Consider the following 14,073-nt stretch of genomic DNA (forward strand, 5'->3'; position numbering starts at 1 on the left):
TTATTTGTTGAAAATAATTTGGTATTTATGTTAGTTAAATCCTGGCCAAAATTACTAAAAACCATGTCCGAGTTTCTGTTTAATTAAAAATCTAACACGAGTTGGCGATGCCCTTTGATAACCATTTCATATTTTCATACCAGTGTTTGTGTAAAATAACCTGTCTCTATCTCTATAGCACGTATAGTTAACTCTTCAGCATTCATAAGAGCTAAGTAATAGCCATTTAAAACACCTTCCAAGGAACCACAATCTTGCTTAATATATCACACCTCACTACTCTTATGCTTTTTATATCTCAATTATAGGGGAGCATGTCGCCCCTTCCTGATGATTTGTTACCTGAAATCCTGTTGAGGTTGCCGGTGAAGTCCTTATTACGTTTCAACTTTTCAAGTGTGTGTCTAAGTCATGGCTCACTCTGAAAAAAAAAACATTTTGAACTAGGAGCCGCATGCACCCATAGAGTTATGGTCATAGCACCAGAAGCTCTTCACGCCCTATCCATTGACTCAGATCCATGGCCTCACGATGATTTTGCCAGTGTCAAAATGGAAATGGATTTTCTCCACCGTGAATTGGAACCTTGTTTTGATCCCTTTTTTTTTTTTCTTTTTGATCCTGCAGAGGGTTTCTTCTATTTAAGAGAAATGTTCCTGTTGAAAATCTTTGTTTGTGGAACCCATCGAATGGTGTCCACAAAAAACTAGCACCTTTTTTCTCATCTGATTTTATGATTTTGGACACGACCCCTCAACGGGTGATTATCTGGTAGTTTGACAAACAGAAACTTTTCGCTGATAACCAAATTGGGTTTTTTTCTCTGAGAGCAAATTCTTGGAAAATAGTAAGCACCCCTTTCCTTATCAGAAATGTCACCTCTACATTCCTAAAGCTGGGACGCTGTTCAATGAAGCTATTCATTGGTTGGCTTATAACTACAATTGCTAAGATAAATGTTATCGTTGCCTACTTGCCTTTGACTTAAAGGAGAGAACTTTCTCAGAGATACCTCTACCACGTTTGTTAGATGGTTGTAGTTTATACATGCGCTTCTATCTTGGATTAAGTATTTCTCCTTTTTAAGTTACCCAATTCTTCTGTCTAAAGTTAGGCCTGTCACTTGCATCCTGTTAGCAATTTTCCCTCCAAATTTTCCGCAGAAAAGATTTTTAATATTTTTGGAACATCTGGCGTGACAACATTGGTGAAATGTGATGCCATGAGACAGTTGGTGGTAGAACGTCGCTTGTATCCAACTCGGTTTGGGATGGATGATGATAATGATTTGGTTAGATACCTAAAAGAAAAGGGGAGTTCTACAATGCTGAAGCCTTCTACCTTCAGTAGGTGCTGAGCACAGATGTGCAGGCTGCAGAAATGACACGGGGTGAGTGAGAAAGCAAGGGGTTACTTGAGTCTCTGCTTTGTAACAGATTATGGGTCCCACAAAAGCAGCATATGTCAGTTGCTTACACACCTATTTATAATTATAATGTTAGCTTAATTTTTGCAGTAACTAAAGTGAGTAGTATTTTTATAAGTATCGTTGGGATTTATTGTAAAAATTGTGATGGGTTATTTCAAAAACAGGTAATGTAGAGTTACAAGACTAATGTGTTTGCGCTTAGCCAAAAACCCTTAAAAACTGCACGACAAAAAAAAATAAAGGAAATGGATTTACGCTTATCATGTTAGAAAATTTTGTTTTTCTGAGAAGCCTTAAATGAAGATGTCATTAAAAAAGAAAATCTATAAAAATGTGTAATTTAATAATTAAAGTTGTGACAATATTTTTTGGCAAGATGAAAAATAGTGATAATATAATTTTTGAATTAAAAAAATAAGTTTTAATTTTTTTTTGTAAAATTAGTCACTGTTTCCTAAAAATTAATGGAAAATGCTATTTGTACAACACTAATCAGTCTTTAATAATATTTAATTATTTTTTTATTAAAACATATTCCTATTTTTTAGATACATATCTATAAATTAATTTAATTTAAATATTAAAAACAAAAATTTCTCTAACTTTTTATCCACTTCATAGTTGGCATCGGATTCGATGGTCCCAGAACATTTGGACCATTAAATGGTCTCATAATAAAATATATTTTTTAAATTTTTTTAATAACTGCTAAATAGTCTTTTATAATTTTAATTACAAATTAACCCCATGTTATTTAATTATAAAAACTATTTTTTATTTTATAAATTATTATTTTATTATTCATCTATTATGTTTATTAACAAAAAAAAAAAATAACTAATTAGATCTTCCATTGATCGTAATAAACTATTTGGCAATCCCAATCGATTAAAAGTTTATCTTTGATCCATGACATTCATCCACGACTGTGAAATCGTGTTTCTTAGAAAATCAATCGATTGGATTAACAAAACAATTGATGGAATTTCCGGTTTCCCATAACGTAATCGATTGGACTTCAGGTTATGATAAAACAATCGATTGAAAATCGCAAGGCAGTATGGTTTTCGCAAAAATCAATCGATTGGTCATATTACCCAATCGATTGAACGATGACTAGAATGTGCGTTTTTAATAATTCAATCGATTGTTTATAGTACTCAATCGATTGAAGGCTTCAAAGCAACTTGAGGTCTCACAATTCAATCGATTGGTTTTGTTACCCAATCGATTGAAGTCATCAAAGTAATATGGATTTGCCCAATTCAATCGATTGATTCTCTTTAAAAGATATGGGATACTCAGTTGAAACCCTCTATGATGTAGATTGCATTCATAGGATTCTTGATCACTTTATGTCTATATACCTCCCTGTAACAGCTTCCCCATTAATACTCAAAGAGGGAACATTGATAGCTGCAGATGATCCATTGACGTCGATGACAATGGTGGCAAGCTTGTTAGATTGATATCTTGCTGAGGTGGCTTCAGATGCTAATTTGAGCTTGTCTAAGTTCCATGCACTTGTTGTTGCAGTTACGGACTATTCTAGGCCGCTTGATGATGGTATATATCATGCAGTAGATATTTACCTTAAGATTAGATCACACTGGATAGTCTAGCTTGCTCAATAAATTTATTTCAATACACCAATGTTACATGTTTTTGCAACTGAAATTGTGGAAGACAATAATAAAATGATGTTTGGAACTTGCTACCTTTGCCAAACCTATATTCTGAAAGAACATATAATAAACTTAATGGTAAAATAATAATAACAAGTCTTTAATGTTCGTGTGTTTGGAATTTCGTAATTCTAATGTAAAACATCAATATACTGCAGGCACATCCGTGGCTGATAGATACTGAAAGAGAGCAACTTTGTAGACTGATGAACTGCCAAAAACTCTCAATTGAAGCAAGCACTCATGCAGCGCAAAATGAAAGATTACCTCTTCGTGTAATTGTTCAAGTCCTGTTCTTCGAACAACTTCGGCTTCACACGTCAATATCCGGCTAGTTCTTTGTTTCTGACAATCTTGCAAACTCACAAGAACAAAGTGGAAATCTCGGCCTCCATAGGAGTGATGGTAATCATCAACTGGACTCTGCAGGGGGAACAGACAACGTGAGAGAACGTCTTTTGCAGATCGAGAAGGAATGCTCAGAAATTCGAAATGAGCTGCAGAAGTTGACAAAGACAAAGAGAAGCTGGAACATTTTCTCTAGAAGGTTTGGCTTTAGGAGAAAAACAGATTCTAGCAGTTCAAAAGAATCAAATAGCACTAATGCAAAGACACAATCGTCCACTGTAAATGGAAAACCAAATCGGGAAAGTAGTTGATCGTGATCATTGATGTCCAAGTAGATGGAGATAAATTGTGTCTTTTCTGCAACAAGTTCTACTTCTCTATTTGAATGGGTTTATAACTGCAATCAAATTGACAGTAGAATAACAGGTTTAGATGATGGTATTTTAGTCAATGTCTTAGATCAGTTCATTCTTAGGATATGAAACTCTAGAGTAAACAATAGTCACCTCTTAGACAAAGTAAAATGACCGATCAATCAAAGGAAGACAAGGATTCTCTTCCATTGAGATTTGAGACTTATGGCATTTTGCAATGGTTAATTGATACTTAGAATTTAAGATGCTCTTCAGAATTGAGAAGTCATGCTTAGATCTAATCATCATGATGCTTAACTTTTCTTATATTAGTTTGTCATGTTCGTCTTTATTATGTGACGTGCTTTGCTGCCTTAAGATAATTGAACCAAGATATTGTTGTAGCATATAACAATGTTTAGGTGATTATGTTATTATCATATAAACAGATTTATTTAGTGAGTATAATCAAACATTAATAGAAATGGATAACAGGGAGTTCTTTATGGGGGAAACTTCACATCATATCTGTGATAACATTTATCGAAGATGTAAAAAAATAACTCTTGTTTTAATATCGATTATGTTGAAGAACTCTACCATAATGACAATTCGTTTTGCACATTGTAAAAATACCATTTCGTTCAACAAAAATGGTACACACACGCTCTAAAAGTCAACTACATAAATAATTCATTAATTTAGATGTTCTTTACGTATCCACATGACCAAATTCTATATAAATAACTCATTAATTTAGATGTTCTTTTAATGAAGAACGTAAAGAGTATGAATATCTAGATTTGAATAGAATTTAGAGGGCAATGATAGTTCCACAAATAGTGCATATTCATATAAACCAGGAACATGTCAAATATGTTATCTATAACAAAGTAACAGATTGTTCCAACAGCAAATTAAACCCAATATCATCCGGGTATGTACATTATTCCAATCAAAGGGGTTTTTTGCAAGTCAAGAGTTACATTCGACACATTTATCCAGTTTCCAGCACATACTATATTACCCCATTAATAGCACCTGAAACAAACAACAAAATAAGATCAGTCTCCAGAACTAGCATGCGCAGAAATCGTGCGATTCCTTCAATAAATAACCTTTACTAGTGATGAGTTAATAAACCATTTGTGCATAATCAAACGTGAAGAGCGAAGACTCAAGGGGGAACAAATGTAAATTCAGAAATTTAGATTAAGACTCGGCTCAAATATATCAAGAACAAAATTATGAATCCACAATGTTCGGGAAAGGTAAATTCAAACACAGAAGCAGATTACATAACAAGCCAATTGTTAATTAAACGCAAAATCACGGGAAACCCTAAAATCAAGAAGAATATGGAAGAGGAAAGAAGAGACCTTTGAAGAGGAATTTTAGTTGTAGTAGAGCTCGAGGCCCATGCCGTCGTGGATCTCGTAATCTTTGAGGGTGATGTGATCCTTGTAGATGGTTTTGTTAATCCAATGGACTGATTCTCTCTTAAACACGATGTCACAACGCTCGAGGGATGTAACGGATTAAAAATAAACTTTTAATCGATTGAGATTGCCAAAGAATTTATTAGGATTAATGGAAGATCTAATTCGTTATTGTTTTTGTTTTTCATTATTAATAAATATAATAGATTAATGATAAAATAATAATTTATAAAACAAAAAATAATTTTTATAATTAAATAAAATATATGGGTTAATTTGTAATTAAATTTAGAAAAGGACTATTTAGCAGTTATTAAAAAACTTAAAAAACATGTTTTGTTATGAGACCATTTAATGGTCCAAACGTTCTAGGACCATCGAATCCGATGCCTTCATAGTTAGTTATTGGGACTTTGCTTCTTTTACGTAACTTCACATAACAAATACGATTTGTTAATCATTTTTTTACGTAACATTCACACTGCATTAGTGAATTTCAAACGAAACAGGAACCTTCCAGCTGAAGCCTCCTCTCGTTTTCATCGGTGAAAGGTATCACCACCTTCCAGCTGAAGCACCCTCTCGTCTTCATTGGTAAAAGGTATCCCCACTTTTTACACCTGTGCTTAATTAATGTTATGAAATATCATGTTCATCATTTTTAATTATATTTAAAAATAAACATACAAACTCCATTATTATTTAATTGGAACAAGTTTGATTTTATTTGATTTTATCAATAGAATTGTTACAAATAAAGTATTTTGAGTAAAGAAGCAAAAAAATCTAGAGTTTAAGAGAGAAGATGTAGTTGGTATGATCATAAAAATTATGTTTTTATTTTTCAATTATAACACATCTAATAGTATGATATTATATACAAAATATTTTTAAAACACATCCAAAATAAAAAAATTCTAGTTTTTAAATATAAACGTTTTCAAAATCGTTCAATTCTACTTTTTAAATATAAACATATAGAATATAATTAATCTTTTGATTTTTGATTTGATAAAATACATCTAATATTTATTATGTAAATTATTAGTTGGATTTTTTTCGTTACTTATATGAACCGTTACAAATAAAGTATTTTGAGTAAAGAAGCAAAAAAAAAATCTAGAGTATTAGAGAGAAGATGTAGTTGGTATGGTCATAAAAATTGTGTTTTTAGTTTTCAATTATAACACCTCTAATAGTATAATATTATATACAAAATATTTTTAAAACACATCCAAAATCGTAAAATTCTAGTTTTTAAATATAAACCTTTTCAAAATCGTTCAATTCTAGTTTTTAAATATAAACATACAGAATAAAATTAATCTTTTGATTTTTGATTCGATAAAATGCATCTAATATTTATTATGTAAATTATTAGTTGGATTTTTTCGTTACTTATATGAACTGTTACAAATAAAGTATTTTGAGTAAAGAAGCAAAAAAAAAAAAAAATAGAGTTTTAGAGAGAAGATGTAATTTTTTTTTTGACAAGGTAAATAGGTAGCTTTCATTCATGAATAGGACCCATAATATCTAAATAGGCCAAATTACATATAAAGGAAGGTGCATCTTCTATCCACACTGTGTTTGGATTAGTAAGAGCCATTTGAACCAATTCATGAGCTACCCTATTACCATTCCTTTTTACATGAGAGTGCTCTACTGATCTAAGGCTATTAGCTAAACTTAAACAATACTAATAAATGAACCAAAATAATTTTTATGGGCTTTTTTTTCTTTAAGGCTTTGAATGACTTCAACATTGTCACTCAATTATTACATCAAAAAATCAACATTCACAGGCCTTTTCTAAGCCCATAAGACATGCAAGTGCTTCAGCTTCATGAGATTGAATGGATAAGAAAGCTTTGCATGTGGATGCCATCAAAAGTCTCCATTAGTGTCTCTAACTACCACACCAATACCCACTACTCCATCATCAATACTAGCGGCATCAACATTAATTTTAATCTTTGTGATGGGTGGTCTCTTCCAATTTTTAGTGCTTGTAGCTCCAAGAGGTGAATCTACGGTTCCATTCAAATTGAGCGTATGAGCTTTGATGTAATTTTCATGATTTTTCCTTGCTAATTTCGCTGCTTTAATTGGGGATTGATTCTCCTCGTTAAACATGTGCTTGTTTCGAGCTTGCCAAAGAGTAAGGATGCTTGTGCAAAGAAGACCTTGCGAGGCCGAATCTAAATTTTCCATCAATTCCTCAATCCAATCACAAGCTTGGGCTCCAGGTGGCTCTGATGATCGTATGGCTAGGGGGCTATGGTACCAGAAAATTCGAACAAACTCGTAATCCTTGATGAGGTGAGTCTCGATTTCTTCTTTCTTCCAACATCTTGGACACAGGGCTGTGCAGTTGACTCTCCTTTTTTGCAGGTTCAATCGAGTTGGCAGTGAATTATTCATCAGCCTCCATACATAGTTGATTGCTCTGGGGTGTGCCTTAACTTTCCAAAGCCTTTTCCATTTGGGTTCTTTTGGGTCTGATGAGATTTAGCTCCTGTATCGAGTGCTCTGCTCTTTCATAATTCTATGGTACGCATCCCTAACCTTGAACTCCCCATTTCTTGTAAATCTCCAATAAAATTCATTCATCTGATTGTGTTGTGATTGGTAGAGGAATCTATAGGATTTGTTGAGCTTCAAATTCCATGAATGTGTCTTTAATCTTTCTTGCATCCCACCTGTTCTCTTCATCATTCATCAGTTCTCTCACTGTAGCCTCTTTGCCTAAAAAAATTACTGGACTCCAAATTTTGAATCTGTGTTGATTTGGTAGCCATGGTGATCACCAAATTTTAATAGATCGGCCATCTCCAATTTTTCATATTCCTCCCATCTGTAGCACTTCCTTTACATTCCAAATACTTCTCCAAGTATAGCTTGGTGTGTATCCTGTTGATGACTCCAGAAAGTTAGTTTTTGGATAATATTTGGCTTTGATTAGTTTTGCTGCCAGGGAGTTTGGTTTTCTCATAAGCCTCCACCCTTGTTTGGCTAGAAAAGCTGAATTGAATGCTTCAAAATTTCTGAATCTTAGGCCTCCCTCCATTTTACTGGTGCACAGTTTATCCCATTTGATCCAATGAATTTTTCTTTCTCCTTCTTTATTTCCCCAATAGAATTTTCTGATCATACTATCTATATGTTGACATAGGCTCTTGGGTAATTGAAAACAACCCATTATATATGTTGGAATGGATTGTGCCACCGCTTTAATAAGAGTTTCTTTTCTGACTCTTGAAAGGTATCTTTCTTTCCAGCCCTTAAGTTTCTTCCAAATCCTCTCTTGAATAAAATCAAAAACCTCCATTTTGGATCTTCCTACAAACGTAGGAAGGCCCAAATATTTAGAGTATTGTTCTACCGCCTTTATCCCTAGCCACTTTTGAATGAGATTTTGTTTGGTAGTTGGTATGTTTCAGCTGAAGGAAATTTCTGATTTATCAAGGTTGATTCTTTGGCCTGAAGCTATCTGGTACTGGATAAGAATTTACTTTATTCCTTGAATATCTTGGTCCAAAGCTCTTGAAAATAGGATGCTATCGTCTGCAAAGAACAAGTGGTTTATTTGTGGTGCCTGTCTTGCTACTTTGATCCCTCGTATTATCTTGCTGTTTTGAGCCTTGATTAGTAGTCCTGAGAGAACTTCAGCACATAAAACAAATAAGTATGGGGAGAGTGGGTCTTCCTGCCTTAGTCCTCTAGAAGGTTTGAAGTTCTTGCTTGGTATACCATTGATTAGGATTGAGAATGACACTGATGAGATACAGTTCCAAATGAGATTAACCCATCTTGATGAGAAACCCATAGAAACCATAACTTTCTTTAAGAACGGCCATTCAATCCTGTTGTAAGCCTTTGCCATGTCTAGTTTCAGCCCAATGTATCCTTTTTGACCTGTTGTTTTCTTCTTCATGTAGTGAAAAATCTCAAATGCTACCAATCCATTATCTGTGATTATCCTATTGATAAACTACTATTTTATGATTTATCTTGTGCTTAATTGAGTGTTTTTATCAATTCTTCACCTACTTATTCATAAGATTTGCATGGTTTTACAATTCCTTCCTTATTCCATGATATATGTGAAAACATGTTTCCTATGCCTTAGAAATATTAATTTTAATTATCCTTTATTACCATTCGATGATGTGATCTATGTGTTAAGTATTTTCAGGCTTCATAGGGCAGGAATGGCTTAGAGGACAGAAAGGAAACACGCAAAAATGGAAGGAACGCACAAAATAGAGTTTTGAAGAAAATGGCAGCGATGCGCACGCATGGACGACACGGACGCGTGCCTAGCGCAAAACGCAAGCGATGCACACGCATAGATGACGCGGACGCGTGCCTGGTGCAGAGCACAAACGACGCGTACGCGTGGCAAGAAAAATCTCCAATGACGCGCACGCGTGACCCATGCGCACGCGTGACGGATGCCACGTGCAGAAAATTGCAGAAGTCACCCCCAGCAATTTCTGGGCTGTTTTTGACCCAGTTTTCGGCCCAGAAACACAAATTAGAGGCTATAAAGTGGGGGATCAATCCATTCATTGAGGACAACTTTCATATTGCGAATTTGAGGTTTTTATATGTAGTTTTCTAGAGAGAGAGGTTCTCTCCTCTCTCTTAGGTTTTAGAATTAGGATTTCTCTTAGTTTATGGTTATTTCTTCATTCCAGGTTCAATGTTCCTTTAATTTATGTTTTTCTTCTACTTTTATTTAGTCTATTACTTTAGTTGCTCTATTTCACTTGCTAATTACTTATGTTGCCAATTTGGTTTATGAATTATTCATGTTAGATTTGAATATTCTATTTAATGCAATTTGAGGTATTTCAGATTTATAATTACTTTCTTCTATTTATGATATAAATAATTTAGATTTTTCTCCCTTTGCTCTGGTTGAATAATTGGTGACAATTGAGTTATCAAACTCAACAGTTGATTGAAAATTGGGATTTGCTGATTGATTTGGATCCCTCTAAAGCTAGTCTTTCCATAGGAGTTGACTAGGATTTGAGGAATCAAATTGATTAGTCCACTTGACTTTCCTTTATTTAGTAAGGGTTAACTAAGTGGGAGCAATAAACAATTCTCATCACACCTGATAAGGATAACTGGGATGGGATTTCCAGTTCTTATACCTTGCAATGGTGTCCATGATAATTAATTTACTTTATTGCCAATTTATTTTCCTGTTCCCTATTTCAAAAACCCAAAAATGTACCCTTTTCCATAACCAATAATAAATCATACTTCCCTGCAATTCTTTGAGAGACGACCCGAGATTTAAATACTTCGGTTATAAATTTTATTAGGTTTTGTTACTTGTGACAACCAAACTTTTGTACGAAAGGATTCTTTGTTGGTTTAGAAACTATACCTACAACGTGATTATTTTTATAAAATTCTTTACCGGCAGAAATTCAATCGTCACCTATCCCAATTGTGTCTTTATTTTTCAATTATAACACATCTAATAGTATAATATTATATACAAAATATTTTTAAAACACATCCAAAATCGTAAAATTCTAGTTTTTAAATATAAACGTACAGAATACAATTAATCTTTTGATTTTTGATTCGATCAAATGCATCTAATATTTATTATGTAAATTATTAGTTGGATTTTTACGTTACTTATTTGAACATTAACGTTTTCAAAATTATTATAATCAACAATTAATTTAAGTTTTTTATTATTTATAAAAAAATATCTAACATATATTATCATAGTATTAGTTGGAATTTTTATTACTTGTTTGAGCATTAGTATTTATTCATCTTAATTTTTTTTATTGATGTTATTGGTTGGTATTTTAGATAATGGTTGAAATTAGTTTATGTCGTAAGTTTATTACACATACAAAATAGTACAATCGAACTAAAAATATTTTTAAAACACATCCAAAACTCTATTAAATAGCATAAGATAATTTTTTTTTTGGTCTTACTGATCCAAAATGTTTAACTAAAATGGTAAAAAATTTAAAATTTAATTCGAATTTCAGAAGTTAAATTTTAAATTTTGAGTCATTTGAATTTTAGATGTGTATTTAAATTATAATATATTAATATATTAAATATATTAAATTTGAAACAGAAATTTAAGATTTAAATTTTAAATTTTAGTTTGATTTAAGTTGTATTTTAAATATGGATTTAATTTTTTAAGACACTAAATCTATGTACAATTTTTAGATGTGTTTGTTTTATTTTTTTTGAATTATTGTAAGAAAAAGCTGAATATTGTACCATATTTAAAGAATACCTAGTTGAATTGAAAATTAATTGTCAATAGCAATCACCTTTATTTACTCGTAATATAGAGAGTACGGTACTCTTAGTTATTTTGTTCTTTAGTTTCATTATCATTGTATTTATTGTTTTTATTTTTTCTAAATTTATAATAATTTTAATTAACATGAATAAGTAAATAAAAATACAAATAGAAATAAGAAACATGAATATGATGGAAAAAAGTAAAAATAAAAAGGTTATGAAAATAAATTAAAATAAGAATATGAAGACTATGAAAATAAATAATCATAAAATTAAATAATTAATGAAAATTATTAATATACATAGTATGAAAATAACTAAAATAATAATTAAGAATATAGTTTTTTTTCTCATGAAAAGATTTGAGCGTCATTCTAATAAGGTTAGTATTAAATGTTTTTGTTTAATAATTTAAATTTGCAAACGGTCTTTTAGAGTAATGTGTCCCATGTTAACAGTTACACATGTGAGCTGAAAAAAAAATTTTTTTTTGTTCAATTTAATTTTTGTAATTTTTTTTGAAGTGGATTTTTTTTAAAAAAAAAGAGAAAAGCAATACTAAGGAAAAGAAAACGAAATCTGAGAAGAGGTATCCTTGATGACAAAGAAAACCCTAGCTTTTATGGAGGTGTCCTTCCTCAGGGAGTGACCAGGCACCCATATCATCCATGTAGCCGAACCTGAAGAAGACTTCTTCATCCACTACCACAGTGTGTCCGACGGCTCTTTGTCGCGCGTTGCCCGTGTTCTGATACCGACGGTGATCCCACCCTGGTCACTTGTAGAATCCGCAGTGCCACGTCTGCCGTGGCGGCCTGCACCCTCGCCGCCCTCGACGTCGGAAGCCCATGGCGGCGTCTGTGAGGAGGGACGTCGGGACTCTGTCTCCGCATGGTTGCGGTGCTATTCCCCGTCATTGTCGCTTGGTTTGGTGGAGCTTGAGGACTGAGGTCGTGGTGGTATCTTCGCCAGGAGTTTCCGTCTGTTTTGGGCGATCATTCGAGTAGGTATTGCCGTACTTCCTCCGCCGTTCAGCCGTCATAGGATCTCCATCTCCGTTGAGTGTTCCAGGTATTTAGCTTCCTGGTTGGTTGTCGTTGATTTTGTTTGTTGGAGTCAGCTGTTTTAAATGTTGTTCTGGTGCTGTTCAGAGTTCATGATTTTTTTAGTGTTAATTTGATATTGACTATAACTTTTGTTGAGGCTCTGTTCTTCGACTGTGTGTGTTAGGCAACTGAATTTTTGCGGAATTGTTATTGTAAATATTAAGTATGATTTTAGTTCAAGTTTGTTGGTCATCATGAGTCGGCAATTTGATCAACTGTTTGTGAGGCGGTGTGCTGTGGCTAGGGCTGGAAGTGAGCCGAGCTGAGCCGAGCTAGACCAAGCTCAAGCTCGGCTCACCAAAATTGAGCTTGGCTCACGGCTCGATTCATTAACAATTGAGCCTATTTCTTAAGCTCAAGCTCGGCTCACCAAAAGCTCACGAGCTGGCTCAAGCTCACGAGCTGGCTCAAATAATAGAAACATAAATACATAATCTATAATTTTATATCAATAAATTATAACTTATATATTTTAAAAAATATTTGAAAAGAACAATTATTGGTTATCTATCAATAAATATAAATTTTTTATTTATGTTTTACATCAAAATTATATGTAATAAATAAATATAAAATTTTAAATAATTAAGATCATTAATATATATAATTATATATTACTATTTTATATGTATATATATAATATTAAAAGTATAGACTAGATGCATATAGGATATGTGTATTAATAATTATATATATAATCGAGCCTGCTCACGAGCTAATGAGCCGAGCTTATCCAAGCTCAAGCTCGGCTCATTTAATTTATGAGCTCAATTTCAGGCTCAAGCTTGGCTCACCAGCTCACGAGCTTAGCTTATCGAGCTATTAACGAGCCGAGCTCTAGTTGGCTCATAAGCTGGCTTGACTCACTTCCAGCCCTAGCTGTGGCCTCTGTTTGTTAGGTTGCTGTTTTTGTTCCTGGCTATTAAGTTGAATAATTAGTTGAATCGAACATAACAGTTTTGATGTTGTTAACATGTTCATATGACCAGTTAATGTTACTGGGTTGCTCTTTATTAATGTTCTGATTATTGATATGTGAAATTGATTTGATCTTGTGTTCATTTTTTTTAACAACCTTGGTTTAATGGGATAATAGCTGGAAATGTTCCAATTTCTTTCCATCGAAGGTAGTGGGTATTTAATTTGCACACAACTAGGGGTACTTGGTTTAGGGTATCATTTTGGGCCAATGACTGATTTTAAGTTTGTAGGCATCATTGGAAATGCACATGTAGTTTGGATGATGCATGCATATTTTAGAGAGGACAGGTATCAAAGAAAATTGTAGAGTAATGAGATTTTTATGAGTATTCAGTATGTGGTGTTTGGAGTTACTGATGGATGCGAATAGAGGTGAGGCGATAGGGGAGTGTGGGGGGTGGTCTAAGTGACGTGAACGAGGAG

The 14,073-nt window shown here is 33.1% G+C and overlaps 1 long non-coding RNA gene across 1 annotated transcript; it reads right to left on the reverse strand.

The window, feature by feature from the left end:
• Window positions 1–4,601: 4,601 nt before the first annotated feature.
• On the reverse strand, window positions 4,602–5,315 carry LOC112784502 (uncharacterized). Its single transcript, XR_003193918.2, has 2 exons — window positions 5,195–5,315; window positions 4,602–4,856 (listed from the first exon to the last, which is right to left on the reverse strand). It is a non-coding gene; the product is annotated as an uncharacterized lncRNA (long non-coding RNA).
• Between the last annotated feature and the right edge of the window lie 8,758 nt (window positions 5,316–14,073).

The sequence above is a fragment of the Arachis hypogaea genome, chromosome 20, assembly GCF_003086295.3.
Source record: "Arachis hypogaea cultivar Tifrunner chromosome 20, arahy.Tifrunner.gnm2.J5K5, whole genome shotgun sequence".
NCBI lineage: Eukaryota > Viridiplantae > Streptophyta > Magnoliopsida > Fabales > Fabaceae > Arachis > Arachis hypogaea.